The following is a 26,808-nucleotide window of genomic DNA, read 5'->3' as shown; positions in this document are numbered from 1 at the left end:
GGTAGGAAAGTGTTCTTCGTTTTTGGCCTCTTTGTGAACCAGGCAAGACACCAAGTCGGGTAAGGAGAAGGGTGAACTTTGGATGCGTCAGCAGTATATGTTCGGGCTGATAACCACCCCTTCACCACCCCCCCCCCCCAACCACCCCACCACTCATGGCCCAGGTTCTGGGTGATAAGAGTCCATCGCAGTGCTGGCCTTAACAAGGACCCCCGAGGATGCATTGCTATTGGTGCAGCACAAGGCATAATGTTATTGGTATGGGTGGCGCAACAACACCGTGTCCACATGGCATTCAAGTGACACCATGTCCACATGGCATCACCATGGAGATGGCAATGTGCTACCTCAATGTTTGGTGCCAGACCGTGAGCAAAGAACATTCAGAGGTACGGGGCATGGCCATGGGGGGAGGGATAAAAGAGACTGTACACGTGCTGTTCGATCCCTTCTGACTTGGGCTTCACTTTCTCTGCTCTCTGCATGCGGAACACTGTTGTTCCTAACCGCTCCACAACTCCTATCTGCTCTGCTCTCTGATGTCCACTCTCTTTGCCCCACTGGATGGCTCACCCCTCCGCTGAGTGCTGTAGCTGCCCGTTGGTCCATGCCGCTCATTACTTCGTGCTGCTCGTTTCTTCGTGCTCCTCGTTACTTCATGCTGTAGGCTGTAGACTTGTTCATGGTAGAGCAATTTAGATCCATGATATAGGTGTCCTTTTGAAAGACCTCACCTGCCTCACCCCCTCTCCCCCCATTGTGTGAATGTATGTGTGCCTATGGCACCATAGATTATATTATCTTAAATTAAGTGTTTTTTCGTTTTACTGAATATATTTTTTGATTCATCCAAATTTATTGTTTTGTCTTTCATCTTGGGATTCTCCGTGTTTTGTTGTCATGTCCCTCCTTTCAATAAACCTGTTATTCTGTGAGAACACATGTCACGTGGTGACCCGCCATTGCCATCCTCGCTTGGTGCCGCAAGAAACCGTTTAAGCTTTCGGTAAATCCCTGGGGGAGGTAAAATTGGTAACATTCGTTTCAAGAGACCGGTGGGATGAGCATTTCCGATGGGGGTGCCTGAGCGAAAACTTGGAAAAGTTCCTGAGAGAAAGCTGAGGTGTTCCTCTGCACAACGAAAGAGTAGGAGGGAAAGAGCTTCGGAATATCCATCCATCCATTGGGACCATACTCTGTGCAGAGTGTTGGTGCTGCCTAAGCAGCCTCCTTGGCTATTGGGTATAATAATGGACAGGTCACCACTCTGACATAGGATACCAGCAAGCTGGCACTCATTTTGCCGACCTCAGAAGGATGACAGGCAGAGTCAACCCCACCTGGTATTAATTCAACAGCCGAGTGGGATTTGAACTCAGGATCCTAGAATTCCAAGCCCACCACCCTAACCATTAATCCAACACCAGGTATTTTGAAATGTTGATGGGTCGGTTATATCTGGGGCTTGTGAATGCAAAGTGTAAGTTTAAAAGAAACTTTAAAATGATGATTTTGCTTTTAGTCATATTGGGAGAGGGGGGCAGGTGGGAGCTATGGGAGCTGTGAGGCTGTTATAAATATATAGTTTGTTTGGTATTGGGGCCCCAAGACAAATTATATTCGATTTTTGCATCTATTGCTAAAAGGAGAAGTGTGTGTGTGTGTGTGTGTGTGTGTGTGTGTGTGTGTGTGTGTGTGTGTGTGTGTGTGTGTGTGTGTGTGTGTGTGTGTGTGTGAAAGAGAGAGAGAGAGACAGATAAGACAGACAGACAGACAGACAGACAGAGACAGACTGCCATCACTCACTTGTATCAACAATAAATTGGAGGAACTCGACACCTTTCATCCATCGATATTTCTCGTATTTAGATATATGATTTTCATGAGACCGATTTGCATCGAGAAACACAACAATTATGGTTGACGATTTTGAAATTGCCACTCTTTTGTTTAAATGCTGAATTGCCAATCTTTATATTTAAAAAAAAAAATTTGAAATGCAGATTTCGCATGAGCAACGGCAGGTTAAAAGTGCCTGACAAGCAGAAGCGAGTCACTGTAAATGCACACACAGAGCATGTGCAAAATACCTCATTTAGCACTCATCCATCATTTCGAGAATACCATACTTTCAGAGTAAGTTGTGGCCTCGAGGTACGCACACTCGCCTCAAAGTTGTCTCACCTGGTTTTGAATGTTGGACCAGCTATAAACTGTCATTTTGATTTTTCGCAGGCAGGGTGATTCATCAATGCGTGCGTCATTCCTCAGAGCGACATTAAGTGGATGTCTCGTCTGTCAGCTTTTGTTGGCAGATGTTAAAAAATCCACAGTGTACTTTGCGAAGAGTAGGCGAGCAATCGCCGGCACCATGCATGGCCAAACAAATTCCAAAATTCCTGCCCTGACCTCACGTTCCCCCTGTCTCGAGGGAATGAAGTGCAAAAGTGTCAATCCGCAAGGGGGTTGCTCCGCCCCTTAGCTAGGTATGCGGATTTGTAGTAGTAGTAGTAGTAGTAGTAGTAGTAGTAGTAGTAGTAGTAGTAGTAGTACTAGTAGGCGTCATAGTAGTTTGGAGTAGTTTCATCTCCAGCCACTGGCACAGTGACATGCCTTTGGCCCTGCATTAAGTTCGAAGTGGTAGTTTGGGTTCAGCTACATTTCCATCACTTCAAAAATGTACTGTTCAACTGTGCCATTTTACATACTGCTGATACTTCCACAATGCTTTCTGGCCTGGATCCACTGATCCAACCTGAGTGCAGTGGCACTCTCAGCTCGCTTTCACTGTTTATACAATACACCCATCACTGCAGTTGATTGTGTGCCTTGAACATTTTCAGGGCTCTTCCATCTCAGCTCACTGTGGTATTATGTCTGTTGCTGATGTCCTTAGAGCATTCAACTACCCCCAAAGTCCCCCCTCCCCCGATTGATTAATGTTTCCCCCCCTTGATTTATACCTCCCCTGCTGCCCCCATAGTGTTGCAAGTAGCGATCGCCATTCATTGTTGATTATTCCATGTCAATTGTTTATTGGTATTCCGTGCTTGAAGTTATTGGTCACCCTCAAACTACAAAAGTGTACGCATCCCAAAGATATCTTCACAGATGACGTCAACGTGTAACGACATTGATAGGATATGCTTGATAGATAGATGAAGTTTCATCAAAACCCCCAACCTGCCACCCCCTTATTCCTCCCCTCCTGTACCATTTGATTTCCTGGAAAACTAGAAGAAAAAGTCCACGTCAACCTCGTACAACCATTACATATAAACGTATACCTCATATATTACTCATCTGTTTTCTATGGGGTCATTAACTGTCTGTATTGGAAAAAAGAATGGCCAAGAGGTGATGCATCCAACGACACGAATAGGGCTTTGATTTGCCACAAGGCTTTCCTCCTGTGCCAGCATCTCAAGTTTGCTATTGTAAGCCGAATGTGGCAAAAACACGTTAATGAATTACGTTTGTAGCCGCTTTATGCCTGGTTCTGGGCCTGGTATTCATTGCACTCCTAATCTGTTTTTATTTGGGACTGACCACATATGCTTAGCATATATGGAATCAATTTCATGAATGCATAAACTTTCTGTGACAATACTTCCATGGCAGAACTTGAAATAAAAATAATAGCGAACAATCAAATGATTATAAAATACTTTCTCTATGATTAAAAGGTATGATGTGAGGGGAACTCCAAAAACCTCGACTGGCAAGGTCCTCAGAAGAGTGCAGAAAAGCCAACATTAGTTGATATAGTAAAAACTATATTATATATATATATATAAAAAAAATATATATATATATATAAATAAATATATATATATATATATATATATATACATATATACATATACATATACATATACATATACATATATATATATATATATATATATATATATATATATATATATATATACATATACATATTCAAGGAAATCATGTTTCTTACTAATATATAGTATAAAAGGAGCTCGGTGTTGGCGTGCCTGTTCTGTCCATCTGTCTGTCCCTACCTCACTGCGAGCATCGTCCAGCGATCAACAATTATCCTATGGGGAATACCACAAATGAATCCCAATCTGTAAACAGTACGAGTAAGGTGAGGATAGATGGGCTACTTTCAAATAATATGATATAGTTGAGTAAGGTGAGGATAGATGGGCGAGTTTCAAACAGTATGATATAGTTGAGTAAGACGAGTATAGATGGGCAAGTTTCAAACAGTATGATATAGTTGAGTAAGGTGAGGATAGATGGGCCAGTTTCAAGCAGTATGATATCGTTGAATAAGGTGAGGATAGATGAGCCAGCTTAAAACAGAATGATATCATTGAGTAAGGTGAAGATAGATGTGCCGGTTTCATACAGTATGATATAATTGAGGAAGATGAGTATAGATGGGCAAGTTTCAAACAATATGATATAGCTGAGTAAGGTGAGGATAGATGGGCCAGTTTCAAGCAGTATGATATAGTTGAGTAAGATGAATATAGATGGGCTAGTTTCAAACAGTATGATATAGTTGAATAAGGTGATGACATATGGGCCTGTTGCAATTTACATTAAATAAAAACCTCTTCCTCCTTCACCTATAATAATTGTGAGTCTCATTCAATTCCGTTTCTCATAACGATTAAACGCCAGCGACACTACCAGTCAAAAGTTTTAGAACACCCCCATTTTTCCAGTTATTACTGAAATTTAAGCAGTTCAAGTCCAGTGAATAACCTGAATTGGTACAAAGCTAAGCAGTAAACTGCCAGAGGTTGAAAAAAAAAAGTTGAAGTTACCAAAATCTGAAAAATAATGTAAATTTCAGAGTTGATAAAAAGGCCCTTTTCAGGGAACAAGTAATGGGTTATAAACTGCAGCTGTTCTGCAGCAATGAAAGTAAATTGAGCCTTGAAAGTTGATGCAAACAATTCCGAGACGTGTCCCAACTATTGTTGATTAGTTACAAACCCCCTGTCTGTATAAAAGCAGTGTTGGAACAGACCTTGTTGCTCCACCCTCTGAAGCATTATTTGGACAATATTGCGCTGCAGGAAGTAGTATATTGCTATTATAATGGTGAGAAAAAAGACAATTGACAAAGGAAGAAAGACAGACTGTTATAACCCTTAAAAGTGGAGGTATTTCCTTTAGAGAAATTACAATGAGCTGCCAAGGTGTCAGTGAGTACAGTTTCCTACACCATCAAAAGGCACTTAGAAACTGGAGGAAACTCTGACAGGAAGAGGTCTGGCAGACCCAAAGCCACAACACAATGAGAAGACAAGTTTCCGAGAGTCAACAGCTTGCGTGATCTGTGGCTCACAGTACAGCAGCTTCATGTACAGCTTAACACTGGTCGAAGTAAGGAAGTCTCAGTTTTTACTGTGAAGAGAAGGCTTCAAGCTGCAGATTTGACAGGTCGAGTGGCAGTAAGAAAGCCATTGCTAAGATGGCAAAATAAGAAAAAGAGGCTTGCCTGGGCCATGGAGCACCACCAGTGGACTACTAAAAATGGGAAGATGGTCTGATGGATCGATGAATCAAAATTCGAAATCTTTGGTTCATCACGCAGGGTTTTTGTACGCCGTCGAGTCGGTGAAAGGATGATTCCTCAGTGTGTGACACCAACTGTCAAACATGGAGAACGAAGCATGATGATCTGGGGCTCTTTTGCTGGATCCAGAGTCGGCGACTTGCACAGAATGACTGTCACCCTGAACCAAAAGGGCGACCACAGCATTTTACAGTGCCATGCAATACACTCTGGTCTACGCCTCGTTGGTCAGGGGTTCATCCTACAGCCAGTTAATGACCCAAAACATATCTCCAGGCTATGTCAGAACTACCTTAGAAGAAAAGAACAAGATGGTAGGCTTCAAATCATGGAATGGCCATCACAGTCTCCAGACTTAAACCCCATCGAGTTGGTTTGGGATGAACTGGACAGAAGGGTGAAAGCAAAGCAACCTACAAGTGCAACACATTTATGGGAACTTCTGCAACAGTGTTGGGAAGAACTTTCCAAACAATATTTGATTTCCATTACAGAAAGAATGCCACGAGTATGTTCGGCTGTTATATCTGCAAAAGGTGGCTACTTTGATGAGTCAAAAATTTCGATTCAATGTTGTTCAACAAAACGATTCCATGATTTCTTTTTTTATCTGCAGTTGTTTATTTGTTCTGTGCTTTAATTCCAGAGTACATTGAAACATTAAACTGCTTAAATTTCAGTAAAAACTGGAAAAATTGGGGTGTTCTTAAACTTTTGACTGGTAGTGTATATGCAATCCTTTTTCTTTTCAGCATCTCCATTTTCTTCACATAGCCCGATCAAACAGCATTTCCGATCCTACGCCACCTTTTAAAGCATCACAAAGCAGGTCGCTCTATTTGCAACACAGGTGAGTAAAGGATACGAACAAAAAGGAGCTGGTATTTAATAATTTATTTGCATGATTTTTCAAGGGTGAAAGTAAATTTTTATGTGTTTTCTCTGGACGCAACTGGTCTTATATTCTAGTCATATATTATGTTTGCTTGAAGAAGCAAACATTGGATGAGGATCTAAAGGAAGCTGCAATAAATATGGAAAAAGCGTAAAATCTAGCCCAAGATAGGAAAAGGCGGAGAGCTGTGGTTCTGGCCTTATGCTGCCAAGCAGAGGGAAGACAAACGATAAATTATAGATTCTGACAAAAATTATTAATAATCATTAAGGGAATCTCTTTCCTGAAATGAGAATAGACCTAATGCTGTTATCATTCCAAATGCAGGCATCAGTCATCCTGATATATATGCTGCTATACTTGATACATATGTAGGCCAAAGCATCAAGCGACCCTTTAACATATTAAAAAATAGTGTAAATGAGAAAAAAGGGTTATTCGCTCTGACAATAGGAGACAAATGTTGCACGGGGTGAGCTTAAGGATAATGTGAGCTCATAGGCCCGGAAGGGCGATGCCAACGAGGAAAACAATAACAGCACACACGACCTTCGCCTTAACCCCAAGCGTTAAAGCAAAGCAGTTGTTGATACACGAGGGTCAAAGAACATCGAATTCGGTCTCGGGTGTAAGGAAAGAGATTGATGTAACTTTTCACTTTGAAGTTGGACTCCACGTGGAGATATCAGGTGGTTTTTTCGGTCCATCCTTCGCCTCGTGACGCTCACTCCGGTGTCACCCCATTTATCTGCATTAATCCCTTACCAAAACACATAATGTGTTTCCACCGATATACCTGAGCACCTTTCTCGTCTAAATCTTTGTCATGGATGTCGTATTCAAAAGGGAAGGCACCAACTATGAGTCGAGCTGCCCCGCAGGCAAAACCACCGTTTCAAACCACCGAGTGTTCTTCATCTGGGCACGTCTTCATCCAGATGGGGGAAGAGGTCAAAAAAGATATTTGCTCACTTGGAAATGTCAGAATACAGTCTTCTTATTTTGACACACAACAGCTAATGCACCTTATTATTCTTCAATCAGTAAAGGATGGGTGGCAGGATAGCCGAGAGATGAGACATACACACTCATCTTTGAGCTGTTTAGCCTGGGTTTGACTTCGCAGGCAGGACGAGGCATCAATGTGCGTGCCGTCCAATCGACGAACATTAAGCCTGATGACCCGTTTGCCAGCACTGATCGTTGGTAGACATTGAAGATCCCCAAGTGTCCTTCACGCAGAGTAGGGAAATTATCACTGGTACCCTGAACAAATTACAAATCACTGGGAAGCGTCAGTGCTGTCAAAGCAATTTCTGAGCAAAAGTTATACTGGCTGGTTAGCAGCTGTTTCCCAGCATTCTGTGGCAGGAATCTTAAAAATAAAAGTCATTTTCTCTGTGCCTGTCTGCCTGTCTGTCTGTGTGTGAAATGCCAATGCCATTTATGCTCAAACTACTGGCCCAATTGCCACCAAAGTTGACACATAGACCAAATTCGACCTCCTGGTGAACATGAGCTACTTATTTTTTTTGTTTTGTGTGTTTTTCAATTAACATGGGTATTTTATTTTTAACTTGGCATATTTTGAATAGGCCATCTTATAAATAAATGTCATTTTCTGTGTATCTGCTTGTCTGTGTGTTAAACGCCAACCACACCCAAACTACTAGCCCAATTACAACCAAAGTTGACACATAGACCGAATTATACCTCCTGGTGAACATGGGCTACTTGATTTTGGGCCCCTAAGTACGAATCTATGCATGCACAGAACTACAAGTCGTGGACAAAAAATGGAAACACCTGGGTAAATGAGGGACACCAAGTATATTGAAAGCAAAGTCTTCCACACAGGTGTAGCCAATGTATTACTTAAGCAAATAATATCCCAGCATGCTTAAGGTCATGTATAAAAATGCTGCACAGGTCCGGTTACCTATAATTATGGCTGCAAGAGGCGACCTCAGTGACTTTGAAAGAGAGGTGATTGCTGGGGTGTGTTTGGCAGGAGCTTCAGTGACAAAGACAGCTCAACTTGCCGATTTTCACAAGCAATCTTGTCTCAGGTGATGTCTGCATGGATCTCCAGGAGAAAGACATCGTCGGCAAAGGGCAACAGTGGGCGGAAGCGCATACTCCAAGATCATGATATCTGTTAATTAATTTGAAGTGCAAGGCAAAGCAGGCGAGCAACTGCAAATCAATTGACTAAATTTCAACTTGGGGGTGCAAGCATCCAGTTCCATCAAAAGCGGTCCGCCAACACCCCCCCCCCCCCCGCAGAGTGGGACGCCATAGTCAGGTTGCTTTTCATCAACCACTCATCACACCCGACAATCCACGTTTGCAAGTCCAGTGGTGCAAAGAGCACAGGCAATGGACTACTGAGCAGTGGATAAATGTGACATGGTCAGATGAATCATCCTTCACCATGTTCTCAACAAACAGATGAGTACACATGTGGTGCCAACCTAAAGAACTCGACAACCCTGAGTTGCTTGGTTCCAACAGTGAAGGGTTCTGGTGGTTCTGTAATGTTGTGGGGCACATTTTCCTGGCATAGTTTGGGTGCAATCATTACCTGAGAGAGGTAATGTCAATGCCAATCACTACTGAAAGGTACTGAGTGATCATTTTCACCCCCATGTTGCAGTAATTATTTTCTGCCAGGAGGAGTGTCTTCCAGGATGACAATGCCCCCATCCACAGAGCACGTGTGTTCACCCATTGGTTTTATAAGCATGACATTGATGTTATTCATATGTCATGGCCTTCTCAGTCACCAAATATGAACCTAATCGAGCATTTATGGGATATTCTGGAATGATGCTTGAAACGGTGTTGTCCACCTCCATCAAACAGGTGTGAGTCGATTAACTTTCTTGTGGAAGAATGGTGCCACATCCCTCCTGCAGAATTCCAGATGCTGGTGGACTCATGTAATGGCGCCTACAGGCCGTACTGGCCGCCACACATGGTAGCCTAATGCCCGATGAAGTGACTTTACATTGGTGTTTCAATTTTTTTGTCCAATACCTGTATCTCCTTAATCTTTTGACCGAGGAAACTCAAACGTTGTAGGATGAAATTTCAAACATAACAATGACTTTTGTGCATGCCGCTGGCCACGTGAGCCAGGTGGCTGTTGTGTAAAGGTTACTTTACGTAGGTTTCTACATGTGGGACATTTTTTGTCGCAACGACCGACAATTGACCGTTCTGTTAAGGTGGCCGTTAAGATAGGTTTGATTGTATGTACATACATCCTCCTTTACACTCCAGACGTTTTACCCTGGTCACGTGAAGCTAAAAGTGGGGTTAAGCAATTAGTTCATGTCTGCCTGTCTGTCGTATCAGTTAATAATAATCACTTTATGATTGAGAAATAGCTGAGTTAAATCAAAACTCAGTGAAATAAATTAAACTGACTCAGATACCTCCACCTGCCTTGGATACGTACCATTCCAACTGACACAGCCTTTGAATTCAAGACACTTCAATTCCCCCTCCAACTCAGCTTTGCAATATCCATTAACAAGGCTCACAGACAATCTCAACAGGTGATTGGACTAAATTTGACAACCCCTTGCTTTTCTCATGGGCAGATTTATGTTGGATGCTGTCCTGCAGGCAGAATGAAAAACACTTACAATTACTCTTCACCAGAAGGAAAGAGCAGGAACATTGTTTACAAAGAGGCTTTTTGATGTCGTCATTTCATTTTTAGTATGAGTGTCTGTGTACATAATATGTGTTATGCTATGTTTTTAGGAAAAGACATGTTTTAAATAAATAAGTTTTTAATCCTCATTTCCTTTTCCTTGTCAATTCTCATTTTTTCCCCTCCGAGCAGCGGAGGGGGGTAATGAGGTCATGCCCCCATTACCGGGGGTAAAACCGGTAATGGGGAAGCATGGTACACCTGCTAGTTTGTAATCTTTTCAGGGTGCTGTTGATGACTCACCTACTATTCTCGAGACACTGAGGGATCCTTAACTCCATCAACAGCAAAGCTGGTGGTTGGTCCTCCATATGAATGTTGATGCCTCACACTGCATGAAAAACATCAGGATTACAGTTTCATAGCTGGGCTGATATTTGAACCTCATACTTCAGATTTGTGTGCATACCTCACTATTCTGCCAGCCATTCTGAAGCAAAACAAGTACATAAATGTCATCTAGCATATATATATATATATATATATATATATATATATATATATATATATATATATATATATATATATATATATATATACACACATAAAGCCCTTTACAGCGAACGTAGTGAGCTTCATACTAAACACGTGCACATGAGAGAATAGGAAACAACAACAACAACAACAACAACAACACAATACCCTGGCAATTTGGAATCCGTGACTCGGCTATGACCCTTTTGCTTCCGGTTTTTGTCATGGGGAATGATGCATGCTGGGAGATCATGACCGGAAGTGTTTATTTACTTATTCATTCATTTATTTTTTCCCCTAAGTTAATTTTATACTTCCGAAAGTTATTTTTTTCATGACAGGAAGTGTTTATTTAGTATTTAACATTACCGCGAGTGATTTTGAAACTCTTTCCAGAACTTTTAACTTCTTTTATTCTTGACCAGAAGTGATTGTTTATTTATTCAATTATTTTTTTCCCCAAAGTTAATTTTAATAGCGAACGTAGTGAGCTTCATACTTAACGCGTGCACATGAGGGAATAGGAAACAACAACAACAACAACAACAACACAATACCATGGCAATTTGAAATCCGTGCCGTTGGCTATGACCCTTTGACTTCCGTTTTTTTTTTTAAACGCTGTGCGGTGTATAAACACGATTGGGTTTTATTTCTATCTTGTGAATATTACTTACCGCGTGCAGATGAGAGAATAGGAAACAACAATAACAACACAATACCCTGGCAATTTGGAATCCGTGTCGTTGGCTATGACTCTTTTGCTTCCGGTTTTTGTCATGGGGAATGATGCATGCCGGGAGATAAAGGCATCGTCGGAGACATGAAAGACCCAAATCTCAGACATGGTGTATATTTCCTCCACTGATTTTTATAAAGATATCTCCCGCATCATCAAAAAAAAATTTTTAATCGTGATTTACGTTATTTCATCGCTGATCCCGAATCCAGGCCGAAGTAACCGGAAATTGCGTATACAGTTGTGAACAAGTTGTAGGTAAAGTCAGAAGCGAACATAAGAAGAATTCCACGCTCGCTTCGAGTATTTATTTTTTTAGATGAGATCCTGTTCCAGGCGGTGTAGTTGTTGTTGTGAAGGTAATGTTGAGGTAATATTAATTTTTTTAGATGAGATCCTGTTCTAGGCGGTGTAGTTGTCGCTGTGTAGGTAATGTTGAGGATTTTTTTTTCCAGATGAGATCCTGTTCTAGACGGTGTAGTTGTTGTTGTTGTTGTTGTGAAGGTAATGTTGAGGTAATAGGTAAAGTCAGAATCGAATGTAAGAAGAATTCGACGTTCGCTTCTAGGCTTTGCCTATTCCATATTAACCACTCACAAAGTGACTCACTCACTCACTGACTGATTGATATTGATGTTCAGAACCTGCCAGGTGATGTCGAAGGCTGAAATTTCTTGTGTTGATGGACATCGAAGCTGATACACTTGGATAAAGGAAAAATCACAGAACTGTCAGAAAGCGTCTGCAAATGAAAATATAAATCAATGAAAATAAAGTAATGAAAAAAATAAACGCAGGTGAGCAACCCGAGACAATGGGAAAGCACAGTAATTTTGCGTGCCAATGGACATCGAAGCCAACACACCAAGAAAAATCACAGAACCGGCAGAAAGCATCCATACATGAAAATACTAGAGGGGGAGCACTCGGTAGAGTGCAAAACCTCCACCGCCAATACTGCTGGGTCACTCAAGTGAACATGATATCCTATTCATTCAATTTGATGTCAACAGTGCTCACAGAGTTATAGTTTGCAACTTTCCCTTTTACATACTCAATTCATTCGTCATAACTCGATTTCTTGAGACAGAAATTGATTTTACGTGGTTATATCCACCTGAAGTTCCAAAATCAGCCGCAATTATAATGTTGGCATGTTTTTTGTTGGAAATCACTTATAACATGTAGAAATGCAAAAAAAAAAAAAAAAAAAAATCGAAATTTTGTTGAAAAACAAGTTGCAAAAAATTTTTTTTCTCCAACAATTTTTTTTGGGGGGGGGGTTGGAAATCACTTAAAACATGTAGAAATGCAAAAAAAAAAATTCAAATATTTTTTCAAAATGGCCGCCATAGCGGCCATATTGGATTTTGGACCAAGTCCAGAATCTAATGGCATGATCCTTGGACCATACCTAACCCCCCCACCAAGTTTCGTCGAAATCCGTCGAGGAGTTTTTCCATAATACTGTTCACAAACAAACAAACAAACAGAAGGGGGTGAAAACTAACCTCCGATCTTCGATGGCAGAGGTTAATAAATAAATGAAATTACATAAATGAAAAAAATAATGCAGGAGTGACCCGAGACAATGGAGAAGCACGGTTTGTTATTGCTTACAACTTGGAAGCATGCCCCGCCAGTGAAGCAATAAATTTCACACCAATGAACAGCTCACATCATCAGATGCAACCATCTGACTCACTTATAAGCAGATGCACCATCGTGAAACTTCCGCTTTGTTCCACTCGTTGATTACCAAAGAAAAATCTCTGTTCGTACGACCTGAATGGACACTTGCAGGCTCCACAAGAGAATCTTAATAGCGAACGTCGTGAGCTTCATAGATGAGATCCTGTTATAGGCGGTGTAGTTGTCGTTGTGAAGGTAATGTTGAGGTATAATGTTGAGGTAATATTAATTTTTTAGATGAGATCCTGTTCTAGGCGGTGTAGTTGTTGTTGTGAAGGTAATGTTGAGGTATAATGTTGAAGTAATATTAATTTTTTTTAGATGAGATCCTGTTCTCGGCGGTGTAGTGATTGTTGTGAAGGTAATGTTGAGGTATAATGTTGAGGTAATTTTTTTTTCAGATGAGATCCTGTTTTAGGTGGTGTAGTTGTTGTTGTGAAGGTAATGTTAAGGTAATATTTATTTTTTCAGATGAGATCCTGTTCTAGGCGGTGTAGTTGTTGTTGTGAAGGTAATGTTGAGGATTTTTATTTTTTAGATGAGATCCTGCTCGAGGCGGTGCAGTTGTCGTTGTGAAGGTAATGTTGAGGTGATATTAATTTTTTTAGATGAGATCCTGTTCTAGGCGGTGTAGTTGTCATTGTGAAGGTAATGTTGAGGTAATATTTTTTTTTTCAGATGAGATCCTGTTCTAGGTGGTGTAGTTGTTGCTGTGAAGGTAATGTTGAGGTAATATTTATTTCTTCAGATGAGATCCTGTTCTTGGCGGTGTAGTTGTCATTGTGAAGGTAATGTTAAGGTAATATTTATTTTTTCAGATGAGATCCTGTTCTTGACGGTGTAGTTGTTGTTGTGAAGGTAATGTTGAGGTAATATGCAGTAGTGTTATCACGGTTATAGAAATGCGCAAATAATTAATTTGATCTATAGTATACCCAATCACACCTTTATGACTAAAAAATTAACAACAAAACTCGAGAGTAAATACTCCAGCAGTTTTAAGTCTACCTAATTTTATAATAAAGATATCTCCCGCATCATCAAAAAATAATTTTTAATCGTGATTTACATTATTTGATCGCTGATCCCGAATCCAGGCCGAAGTAACTGGAAATTGCAGCATCGAATGGAAGAAGAATTCTACGTTTGCTTCTCGGCTTTGCCTATTCCATATAAAGTAGAGGCCTCCCTGATTTTGACCTTTGATGGAATCAATGAATGACCCTCAATCAATACAGATCAATTACAAGCTTAATCCTTGTAGTTGTATCATGATTATTGAGCTAAAACATGAAAAATTAGTATAGATTAGAAAAATCATCAACGATTAGTCGATCTAGAGCTGATTGAGTATGTTTTGCAAAATTGCAATAACGCCCGGGCAGCATCTTCCACAAAATCAAAAAACAAAGAATAATAGAATGTGTCAGCCAGGCTGGTTGTGACAGGGAAAGGTCATACATAAACCGTGACATGGGTGATAACTTGTAACATTTAGGTACACCTGATGTGATTTTTTTAAAGCCCTTTTAACAATTTTTTTGGGGTGCACAAAGTCGAGGCTCGTAGAAGGGCTGGAACATATAATGGATCAGGATATAACAGCGCAAAAGGAACAAAAAAGGGAGAGTGGGGAAACACACCAACGGGGTGATTTAGCTACAAAATAAAAGAAGACTTGATAAATAAGGGATGTGGCGAAGAATGAGGGTGAGGAGAGGACACAAGGGGTGAACAAGTTGGATACATAAGGAACAAGAAGGGCACTCGGTAGAGCGCACACCTCCACCACGTAATGCTTCATCCACGAGAACATATTGGGACCAATATTTTTTTTGAGATATCGTGCTATATATCGTTTTTGGCCCTATCTCTTAATGGTGAAGAATCACTTTAAAATTAAATAATTCTCGTATCCAGATCCGGATTTGGATCTTCAGCAAAATCGAATCATTTCATCCTTATCACACACCCAAACTGTCCACCAGGTTTCATCCAAATCCGTCCACAACTTTTTGAGATATCGTGCTAGCTATCATTTTTGGCCCTCTCTCTCAATGGTGAAGAATCCCTTTAAAAATCCTAGTAGTCGGATCGGGATCCAGATCTTCACCAAAATCGAATCAGTTCGTCCTTGTCACACACCCAACCTGCCCACATCACACATTGCTGGCCTGTAAACAAGAGTGAGATTGAAAAGAATGTGTAAGTTGGTTCCACCGGCGGGGAAAAAGAGGAACAAATGAATGTATGCGCGCAGTGCTTCTGGACCCTGGGACCCCCCACTCAAAGGGTGCCCCTATCAGACCGCATTCACCACAATTGTAACATTTAGGAGCCCTTTTGAGATCTACTCTATTTAATTTACCAAGTTTACAAGATGATTTACCTAGTTTATTAATTACCTACTTTCTAACCCCGTTAATGCAAGATTATTTTTTCTAGTTTACTGCAATCGTTCATTCAAATGACATAACTCATAAACAAAATAAAACCGGTAAACATTTGTCTTAAAACTCTATATATAATCTGCACACTGATATTGTTTTAACAATGCATTTAAAACACAGTGGATGTTACATTTAACATGAACTGTTTTCTTTTGTATGCTTCATTCATTCGACTCCTTTTTCCACAACTCTATTCACTAATTAGAGCCGTTTGTATCAACAATGACGGTTTCCTCCAAAAATATCATTTTCTTTGCCCAAAAATCTCAGTACTAGTTCCCAGAATAATTTCTTCCTGGTGTTAGTGTGATGCTCATTCAAACTTCTTTCTTGTGTCCAGAGAAATGACTTTAATCAAGTCTCTGCCACAGAATTTCCAGTATATCTTCCGATCGAGGGCTTTACGGAGACTTGTTTTTACTTGGGGGAGAATCTTTGAATGAGTGGTGCGTGTTTTCATGAAAAGGTCTGCAGATCACATCACGATGAGAAACTTTCTGGGGTTAAAAAAACGAAAAAGTTTATCCATAAATGCCAGTTTATGATCGATGAAAAACTTCATTTTCATTGAATGTTATATTTTGAACGTGGATCGGAAAACGAACCTGTAGTTCAGCAGTACTTTGGCTCTGAATTTGTCCCAATCATGCATCCGCAGAGAGGAGTGAGATAATATTTTTACTGTTTGCCTGTCTGGCAGTGAAACAAAATTGAAGGTCATTCCAAACAGGAAACTAACTGTTGTTAGGGACATCATAAAGGACACAAACACAACAGACATGAATAATTTATGTAATGTGTTGAATAATGTAGTGTAAAAGATATCGCATCAACGGCGGTAAAACTGGAGTTAATTTATTTATACAACCTTTAAAATCTTTTATTTTAGTTCAATGAATTTTATACTTGAACACTGGAGAACACGAATCGCCTTATTGGCATTTTCAAAATCCTTCCGTTTAGTCGTGCTTGGACAAAATATTACAGCATTTTCATCATCTCGACCAATCGAATTTGCTGTTTGCAGACCCTGCCCATACCATTATTCAAGACTATGTGGGGCAAGGTGTTCTATGAATTCCCAAGTTACCCTCGTCAGAGGAGACGGCATTGAATTTGGGTCCATTTGTTGGGTCGCCGAAATAGGTGACCCTTATTGTCAGTAATTCTGTCTGTTTGCTTGGATGTTTGTTTGGATGTTTGTTCGTTTGTCATCAACATAATTGGTAGTAAACGTGGGTGGATTTTGACCAAACTCGGGTGGTAGGTCCATCTTATGACCTCGTGCTTTGGAAATTGTGATGGTTGCTAGGGACGCTTTGGTTCCTTAGCAACAACCGAAAAACCTTCAAAATCGGTACCGTTCACGCGAAATCAATTCCGAAAGCCATTGTCCCACGTAGGATTATGAAATTTGGCACGAATGATCTACAGATGATGCTCTAACAAATATATTCCGGTTTTTGTGACATATGGAATACTTTACCCGCAGCGCCCCCAACAATTAGGGTATGCGCGAAAATTGGCGAAAATTGAAAGCCCCCTAGCGACCAGGTGAGTGCATCGATACGAATGAAACTTTGCAGGTTCATGGGACTCAATGAGTACTACAACTTTGCCTCAGGACATATTGACCGATTTTGCTTAGGTCAGGGGTCAAAGCTCAATTAGTGCAAAAATCGATAATATGCGAGAGCTGGAGGTGCCTTCGTGCCAAATGCTACTCCTCCGAGGGTTATGGTAGGATGGTCATGAAAATTCACACTAATCGTCTGGAATACATTGTGCACAAACGATCGAGCCGGATTTTCGATTTCGATCTTTGTTCACCCACAGCACCCCCTCAAACTTTGGGGATTTCCGATTTCAAGCCGCATTTTGGGTACTTTTCATTCAAATGGACACCGAGTAGTTATCAGTAGATGGAACTGGATGAGATTTGATATGCATAATCTGAAGGTCATTCCCTATCCGCTATATGACATCCATTTTCCTCTATATCTTATAGTTTCCATGCTCGGCGACCCATCACCACCTACCGGCTTGTTTGTCTGTTTGTCTGTTTGTTTGTCCACAGAACTTTCATGTTTTTCTCTGCAAACGCTTGTCAGATTGAGACAAAATTTCCACCATTGGTGCGACTACCCATGTAGAATGTTTTTTATGATAATTATCACGTCATAGGTAACGGAAAACGGATAATTATGGAAAAACGGAAAAACTTTGGACCTCTGTATCTCTGAAACCGCACCAAGTTAAAAATTGAAACTTGGCCCATGGCAAGTACTTCTCATTGGGAATGAGTGTGATTTTTATGACGTCATAGGTGGCCTTGTTATGACGTCATAATTGCATATGTGGAACGCCACATCCGATCAGTATGAAAATTTTTGACGGTCATCAAGGGATAAAATAGTCCACAGAAAAAAAAATAGGTTCATGACGTCATCGGTCACGTAATTTGGCAGCTATATTGTTAAAAAACGAAAAAGTCTTCAAAAATCTTCTTCTCTGCAGTGGCTGAACAGATCGAGGCGAAACTTTACACATATGACCGACTGTCCATGAGGAACAAAAGGTTCACACATATGATATCATAGGTCACATGGTTTGGCAGCCATATTTGATTTAGCCTAAAACCTATAAAAATACACCACTCAAAAGAAGTCCTGGCGAGGGTCTGCAATCTCTGATTGCTCTTCTTCTTGCTCATTGTGTGCTGGCCACTGAAGTTAATCCTAGTTTTAATCTGCAATTGGTCACTGGCTTTGACACCAATAATTTTTTTTTTATTACAGACTTTAGACATCATAAAGCTGCATATATTGAATAACCAGTTCTTTGTTGGAGCACCGAGTCACCATTCAAGCATTTAACTTGCATCAGATGTGGCAATAAATGTGAATTGTTCCTCGCAGCTTGCCGGCTCAATGACAGAAGACACCATTTACATTTTTGACACCTCCACCCCTCTCCCATTTAGAATCCCGTGCAGACACAAACAACTTGCTGGTTTGTTTTATAATACAGAGTGCTGGAAGAAGAGTTAAGACATATGCAGCCTTAACGTTAAGCTGTCTAGCCGGGGTTTGAACCTGAAAGCATCGATAAAATGTCATTCTGGTGCAGTTTACAGGCAGGCCGAGGCATCAATATGTGCATCGTTTGTTGGAAGAACATTATGATATCATCCAACTCTGGTGTAGATGACAGCTGCAGGTGTCGTAGATAGTTTCTATGTTAGGTATCATCATGTCCATTGGAAAGGGCATTATGATATCGTACTCGTGTAATTCTTTGTACATTTTAATTCGCTCTCAATACAATATTTAATTTTTGTTGAATTGAAAATGCCCAGGATTAATCCAAAATATTAATGGGTTTTCTGTGGCAAGGCTGTCTCGTGGAAATCAAAGTGTGTTTAGTATGATGGTTCTCTTGAGTTAGGTTTCATTCTCGATGTATTGGCCTGAATTGTAGTGAATACAATTCATTAGGTAGCAGCTCAGTATTATGGATATGCACCCTCTCTGGAGGTCACAACATCAGTTGGTCCAATTTGCTTAACTCAAGTCTGCAGGTCAGCAGTTCCAACCATGTCACTGTGTTTCGTGATGGAAGCTCAACAAATGATACCACTGCTACTACGAAGCAACAATAAAAGTCTGACACGATGACATAGTGCAGATGTAATGGTAGAGATAAAATAATGGTTGTCTGAAACTATCTTTCTGACAATAATGAGGTCTTCCCAACTCAACACTACGTCATCGAATATCATGACAGACCTTGCGACACTCGTGGTGGAGTGTTTGTCGCCACAAAGAGAGATCTCCTGAAAACCAGAGAAGTGGAAGTAGAAACAGACTGAGATTTTGTGGTACAGGATCCAAATTGCTGGGAGTAAAATGCTGCATGTACTGTAGCTGCATTTTACAGACCTCAAAAAGGGGATTAAGGTAGCATAGTCGAGCAAGAGAGATTACTCTCGAGTTTGAGTAAGGGCAAGACTGTTACGATTGCTGGCGACTTCAATTTCCCGAGCTGGACCTGAAAAAAACCTGCAAGTGAAACATTGCAGATATCTTGCTTGACGTTACCGAATGGGCAAAGTCCGAGATAATCATGGTCTCAGTTAATTGATAGAAGAGCCAACAATAAGCTGGATTTAGTTCTTATAAGTTACCCAACTCCAGTGAATAAGGTGATAGTGATACCAGGAGTCTCTGACAATGACTGCCCTCTTGTTAAGTTGGACTTGAAACCAACCTGAAGACATCAGGCATGAAGGAGGATTCTGCTGTACACTGTACAGCAAAGGCAGACTGGGAAAGCTTCACAGAGAGCATGCAGGAAGTTGGAGAAGACATCGAATACAACCTGTGGACTGTGGCTCACCTTCAAGTCTGGCATACAAAAGGGCATACAAGACCATATTCCTCAGACGATGACTCACCATAAAGAAAACCTTCCTTGGATCATGAACAGCATAAGAGGCCTCATTCAGAAACAAGACAGAATAAGTAAGAAGCTCCAGTCACTCATAAAGAGTGGTGTTGGTCCTACACTGTATGCCAAGGAACAATAGATGGGAATCCTAAAGAATAGAAATCAAGCTTATATGAGAAAAGCATACTAGAATTGCACAAAATCAATCTTCACACATGATGAACACTCCAACAAATTTGTAAGCATGAAAAGTGTTTGGTGGTTTGTCAAGTTCAACAAATCTGACAGCAGTGGAATCACTCAACTCAAATTTGAAGGGAAGCCAGTGACAGACCCTGTTCAGAAAGCAAACATCTTGAATCACCAATTCAAGAAGGTCTTCACCAAGGAAATTCCACGTCATCTACTCCCTGCCATCTCCCGCTGTCACCCTATGCCTGAGATAATGATGAAAACAGAAGGAATAAGGAAGATGCTGGAGAAACAGAAGACACACAAAGCTCCTTGTGTCTTAAATAATCTGTGCAATACCATTGCTTCAATCTTGTATGACGTCTTCAATAAATATCTTATGAGACCTGTGAGGTACCTGATGACTACAAGAATGGGGACAGGTCTGATATAGAGAACTATTGACATATCTCTTACTTCTCATTTTAGTTGAAGGAGTACATCATAGCGAGTAATATCACGAGACATGCCAACAGTCACAACATCCGTTATCCTCTCCAACACGGGTTTAGACAGAATAGGTCCAGTGACCTGCAGCTGCTGGGATTTATTAGTGATCTTACCAACAACATGCAGAAGGGCAAAGTAGACGGATGTTCTGTGAGATCATCACATTCACGTCATAAAAGTTATCGTTCTCACTCGCTCATCCCAACATTTGGCAATGGTGGCCATGTTAGTTGGCTCCTGAAAAGGTAATTCCATCCATCGGAACCATACTCTGTGCAGAGTGTTGGTGCTGCCGAAGCAGTCTCCTTAGTTATTGGGCACAATCCTGGATGGGCTGCCACTCCGACAGGATACCAGCAAGCTGGCACTCATTTTGCCGACCTTGGAAGGATGACAGGCAGAGTCAACCCCACCTGGGATTAATTCAACTGCCAAGTGGGATTTGAACTCACGATCCAAGGATCACAAGCCCACCACCCTCACCATCCATCGATTGGGACCATACTCTGCAGAGTGTTGGTGCTGCCGAAGCAGTCTCCTTGGCTGTTGGACACAATCCTGGATGGGTCGCCATTTCGCCACAGTATACCGGCAAGCTGGCACTCATTTTGCCGACCTGGGAAGGTTGACAGGCAGAGTCAACCCCACCTGCTATTAATTCAACAACCGAGTGGGATTTGAACTCAAGATCCTAGGATCCCAAGCCCACCACCCTAACCATTAAACCAACACCAGGCATAAAAGGTAATTAAATTACTCTTACATAAATAGGTATTATTTGTGACACCAACAAGCTATTGGGTTCTTTTTTTCCAGGATTTTCCTTAAAACTTCTGAGATAAACTTGAAATTTTGCACTGCTGAGAAATGTCTTTAAAATGGGGCCATCAGAAAATAGGGCTTGTTCTTGGTTCACAAAACCAGGTGTAACTTTCTCGATCTAAGACAGCTGTATGGAAGTGTAAGGCCAGGTATGGTGGTCATTGCAACACAACATACGTGAATAATTGAAAGATATCTGGATCTAGTTCCCGTCCTTCTATAGGGATGTGGAGTTCGGTTCCAACTTGAACTGGCTAGGAGGCAGACAAGTTCCAACTTTACTAGAACAGACAAGGCATTAGATGTTCAGAAGTTACGTCGAAAGCCTCAAATGAAAAGTTTGAATAAGTAATATAAGGTTTGTTGTTGTGTTTCTATTAAAGAATGGGAAGAGGAAACAAATTAGTGGAGATTATTATTTTTTCTACATACAGGAATCAAGACTCATTAAAGAGCAGAACGACAGGTGAAAATGGATCATCAACAAGATTGGGCAAACAAAACAGTGGAATGCTAACAGATAAATACACCACAGTACAGGAAGAGGAATTGTAGGCGAAGGGTGGGAACAGGGTCTCAGCAGGTGTAGTAAACCACAGTAGTGGAAATGAGAGAGACCATCAGGGGGCAGTTTGCAGCAAAATTAAGATATTGTAAAGAACAGTTCAAGATAGCAGACTCAAGAAGACAGTTCGATCAGCGAGAATATTGAAGAGGATGAATTTATACTTGGCAGCTGAAAAAAGGAAACCATTCCTGATTTTGACATGTATGAAAGAAGAAACTGAGGGGGTTTGAGTGGAAAGCTGTATTAATCTTTGAACCAAGGGTATTTACAAAAACACAAGCTAATAAAGCAAAATATGTTCAGTGAGAGATTGCTGGTAACCGAAGTTGCATAAATCTGCATAACCTTTGCAATGCATCAAAAATCTGGTCCATTCACTTATGTTTAATTGCATTCCAAAGTTAGACTTGTGGTGGGCTCTTAAGGGACCGAGAGGCTGCAGTTTCTGTTTTTGGCCATGGCAGAGTGACGCTCACACTGTGCAATGAAAGTGAAGAACCTGCATCAATCTGTGAGCTCCTGGGGAGTTCTCTGCACCCATTTACATTTAGAAATATAGCATCACATTCTTACCATAGTGTGATATTTGGCTTGTGACCACTTTCTTGTGTCCCAAGCAGTTTAAAAATATAAAGTCAATTTGATCCTGGATCAGGAGGCTGATGCTGTTCTCAGCCATTACAAAGCCATTGTCCAACACCATGGCGTAGAGGTAGCAAACTTACCTTCGATCAGCCCAAGTCTGGTTTTGATTCCTCATCCAACTATAAAATGTTGGATTGGTGGTTTGCTGGGAGGGCATTGTATCAAAATGTTGGATTTTCCCCTGGATGGTCGTTAAGCTGGGGGACCCATTGCTTGCAGGAATTGGTGGCCGTTGAAGATCCAACGGTATATTACGACAAAGAGTAGGGGAATAATAGCTGGCACCAAATTCCAAAATTCCTGCCTAAAAGCTGCATCAGTGAGACAGCAGTGCCTCGGTAATAATGCCACCAGTGTACCAAATTTATAATTGAGTCCTGTTATGATGTGCATTCGATATAATATAAATAATAAGCCACTATGAGAGCTAATTAATTAGTTGTGCTTGTCAATATTGAATTAAAGAGTTGTAACTTTGACAATTTGTGTGACATTGTACAAGATTTCGTTGAGTCGAATTGATATGTAGTCAAACAGTTCTACCTTTTTCCATAAGTTTCCTTTAGTCTAGCGGAGCAAACCATATGATAAAAATTTCAAGCCATGTGACTGGGTCATTTATTTTCGTTTAGCTGAGCTGTGATTCTGCCTTTGTGGATGCCGTGCGTGCAAAATTGTGCGTATATCAACACAAACATCACGGTGCCAATGTGTTGCATCATCATGCATATGGCACCAGATTAGGTGTCCATGTCACTGACTCGCTGAGGCTGCACGCTATTCAGGGAACAGCTTCTCAGAATCGACCCCGACCCCACCCTCCCTCAAGCCCATCAGCCTGGTCGACGTGGCCCAGCGCCCTCAGCAAGAATTCAAAGCCCCAGAGTCAGGTGTCCCTTGAGAGGTATTTCAGAAACACCACACTCTTAACTTTGTTAACTTTGAAGGACTAACTCTCCTTAATGTATGATTTCCACTAGAAGAGTTAAGTAGGTCCATTGAACTTACTTAGCTGAAACCTCACATCCCCACTTGATCATGCGTATGGCTGGAGCATGATATCAGTCCAAAAATGTTTGCAGGGTTATGTTATCTGATAGAAGCAGATAGGTTCTACTCTCCACTCTGTATACTTTTCCACAGAGCAAACATTACCGATGGTAGGTAATATTACAACATCTTGTATCTGTAAATCAATATCACAATATTGACGTACACAGTATCAGCCATCCAGGAATGGCTCCTATCCGTTATTTCAACATGCCTATTGCCTCCCTCCTTGTTTCACTGCAATGCTGTGCATTTCTGCTGCACTGTACCGACTGCAGCGTATTTCAACTGACCACCACTCATCCATTGCACAATTTGTTCACATTGTACGAAACCGTTGCATTGTCTCCTGGACAATATGCCTGCTGACGAAACTATGATGTACATAAAATTCCGAGGTTTCTAACTCTGCCCCCGCCCCCCAATATGCACCACACATACCCCATGTTCCCTTTCACTTACTCCTATATATCTCCAAACAGCCTTCTTTCCATTCTCTCCCCAGTTCTTCAACATTCCCTCACCTTCCTTTATAATTGTAATATAGCTCCTATTATTTTTCCTTTTCTCAATTTCAATTTTCTTAGGTCTACTCTTACCAGTTGTTCAAAATGAATGTGGTGTCCCCAAAAAGAAAAAAAAGAAAAAGGATGTCTTGGGAAAAGAAAAACAATCAAAAGTTTCGGCTCAAGTATTTTTTTGATCAGTACCGACAACAAGGCAAAATACTAAAGACGTGAATGCACACTGATAATGAAATTCTGAACGTCCACAGTTAAACATAAAAACCAGAAAGGGCAGGTGCAGCTGCAAAGCAACAAGTGAATTGCAGGCATTTCCATGCTCATGCCTCGCGAGCTATATATCGGTGTAGGATTTTATTTTTCAAGGCCTGCAGACTTCGAAGTCCCAAACCTTTCGCTAACAAAGCCATTGTTTGTTTCTGGGGCCTGACATTGTGTGAAGCCTTTCCCGGACCAGTGTTTGCAGTAAGCAACCGTGAACAAGCGCAATTCATGGAAACAGCAGGAGCCGTCTGGAAAGATAAAGCTTCTTGCAACGTTGGTATTTATAGAGCGATAAAGCCGCCTCATTGCATCCTCATCTACCGCCAAACTCGATTGTGTGTGGTCCTGGCTGAAAGGGAGCCTTCCTTGTCCTGTCGTGTGGCCCTGAGTAATTGGTCCTTACTATGGGGGGGGGGGAGGAGGGGGGAGGGTCGAGGCCCTACTCTTCTGGGCGAGGCAGCATTTAAGGTTGTTTGGATCCAGCAGACAATGCCACGTGGCAATTAGAGAGACGTCATTGTTACATTTTTATTTGGGAAGCATCACAGAACTAAATTATTGTTGTGAAGCCAGATCTTCAGCTCAGGAAAAATAAACTATGTTTCTCATGCACAAATGTGCTCCGATATGTTATTGTATGTATATGTGTAAAACGTTAAAAAAAAAACCTCTCAAGAACAACTAATACAAATCTGAGACACTATACAGAATAAGGAGACGCAAGATGCTCCCGACAGGAAAAGTTGGGCTGAACGTTGTCGTGTGTTCATATCCTTAATGTCTACACCAGTGAGCTATCTGGCTGACAATATAGCAGGCATTTCACATGAAAAGTGTTTAGTGTGTACATATATATATATATATATATATATATATATATATATATATATATATATATATATATATATATATATATATATATATATATATAGAGGAGATTGGGACCATACTCTGTGCAGAGCACTGGTGCTGCTTAAGCAGTCTCCTTGGCTATTGGGCACAATCCTGGACGGATCTCCACTCCGACACAGTACACCAGCATGCTGACACTCCTTTTACTGACCGTGGAAAGATGACAGGTCCAGTTGACTCCACCTGGTATTAATTCAACAGCTGAGCAGGATTAATTATTCAACAGCTCGGGACCCGAGGATCCAAGGCCCGTCATCCCAACCATTAAGCCAACACCAGGCATATATAAATTAATATATATTTACGTGGAAAGGGGTGGAGGGGGGATCCATAGTTACACTGTCGTAAGTGTAACACGGGAAACATGGTCATTATGTTTCAAGTAGGTTAGATTGCCATGTATCAGGGACCTGAAAAGTCTTCTTGTAAAATGTGATGCTGCCGAGGCAGCATATGTAATTTATAGATGGTAGATAGAGTAAGGTTGTAAAATGTCTGGCCTTCAGTAAGGCATGGCAAGGCGAGGTATTGGAAGTTTCAAGGCACATTGAAGTGGCTTTGTCGGACTGTCTGGCTAATATGTGCGAAACAGGCTGTGGAGCCCAGAAGAAGAGCAGAAGAATATTGTTACGGTTCTAGGAACCATATGCATATAAACATACAGTTGTCCCCAAAAGTTATTCCATTAAGTATATGTGTAGATAGATCCCTAACTTGTGTGTAGTGGGAAGACACTGGGGTGCGTTGCGATGTTTTTTTGATTTAGATTAATAAATCTTTATATCCCCTCCATTATGAACCACAGTAACTTCATCTCGTTTGCTTCTCTCGCATGGGCTGAACAAGTGCGTGTTCGCCCACTCACCTAACGGGCGACTCACCTTCCGAGGTAAGAATCTTTGTGTCGTACCTTTTTGGCAAGTCCAGACACGCGGAGTGGGCGGGCTTCCCGGTATGGCCGAAACCCCACCCAAATAGGGCGGTCCCATGGAAGCCCCATCCAATCAGGGTGAACAGTGACGTCGGCTCCACCAAGGCCCCTCCCCGCTGAGGGAGATCTATAAATTACAACACGATTCGTTCAGAGAGTCGGGTGAGCTGGAAAGTGAGTCGTCTTGAGGGTGAGCTGGAAAGTGAGTCATCTTGAGCGGAGCGTTGGAGTGAGACAGTTCGTCAGCTGGTAGCGAAAGAAAGGAGGAAGGTCGTGGAGTGGTTGTGCTCTTTGGGGGTCGTTCGGTTTGAGTGTGAGAGAGCTGGGAAGGCCTCGATGCGACCTTGACCGGGTCTCTCGTGGGGTCCTGTCTGCAGCCCTGATCCCCACCTCGGACTCTGCTCCACTCGACCCGGGCTCCTTCG

General features: G+C 41.3%; 1 long non-coding RNA gene across 1 annotated transcript; it reads right to left on the bottom strand.

Moving 5' to 3' along the window:
* Positions 1–8,314: 8,314 nt before the first annotated feature.
* Positions 8,315–13,211, bottom strand: LOC147035653 (uncharacterized). Its single transcript, XR_015062329.1, has 4 exons — positions 13,101–13,211; positions 12,040–12,137; positions 10,426–10,513; positions 8,315–10,085 (listed from the first exon to the last, which is right to left on the bottom strand). It is a non-coding gene; the product is annotated as an uncharacterized LOC147035653 (long non-coding RNA).
* Positions 13,212–26,808: the final 13,597 nt, after the last annotated feature.

This window comes from Eptatretus burgeri, chromosome 1, assembly GCF_056783735.1.
Source record: "Eptatretus burgeri isolate ZD-2024b chromosome 1, Ebu_testis_v1, whole genome shotgun sequence".
In the NCBI taxonomy this organism is placed as follows: domain Eukaryota; kingdom Metazoa; phylum Chordata; class Myxini; order Myxiniformes; family Myxinidae; genus Eptatretus; species Eptatretus burgeri.
This window is presented reverse-complemented; position numbering and strand designations above follow the sequence as displayed.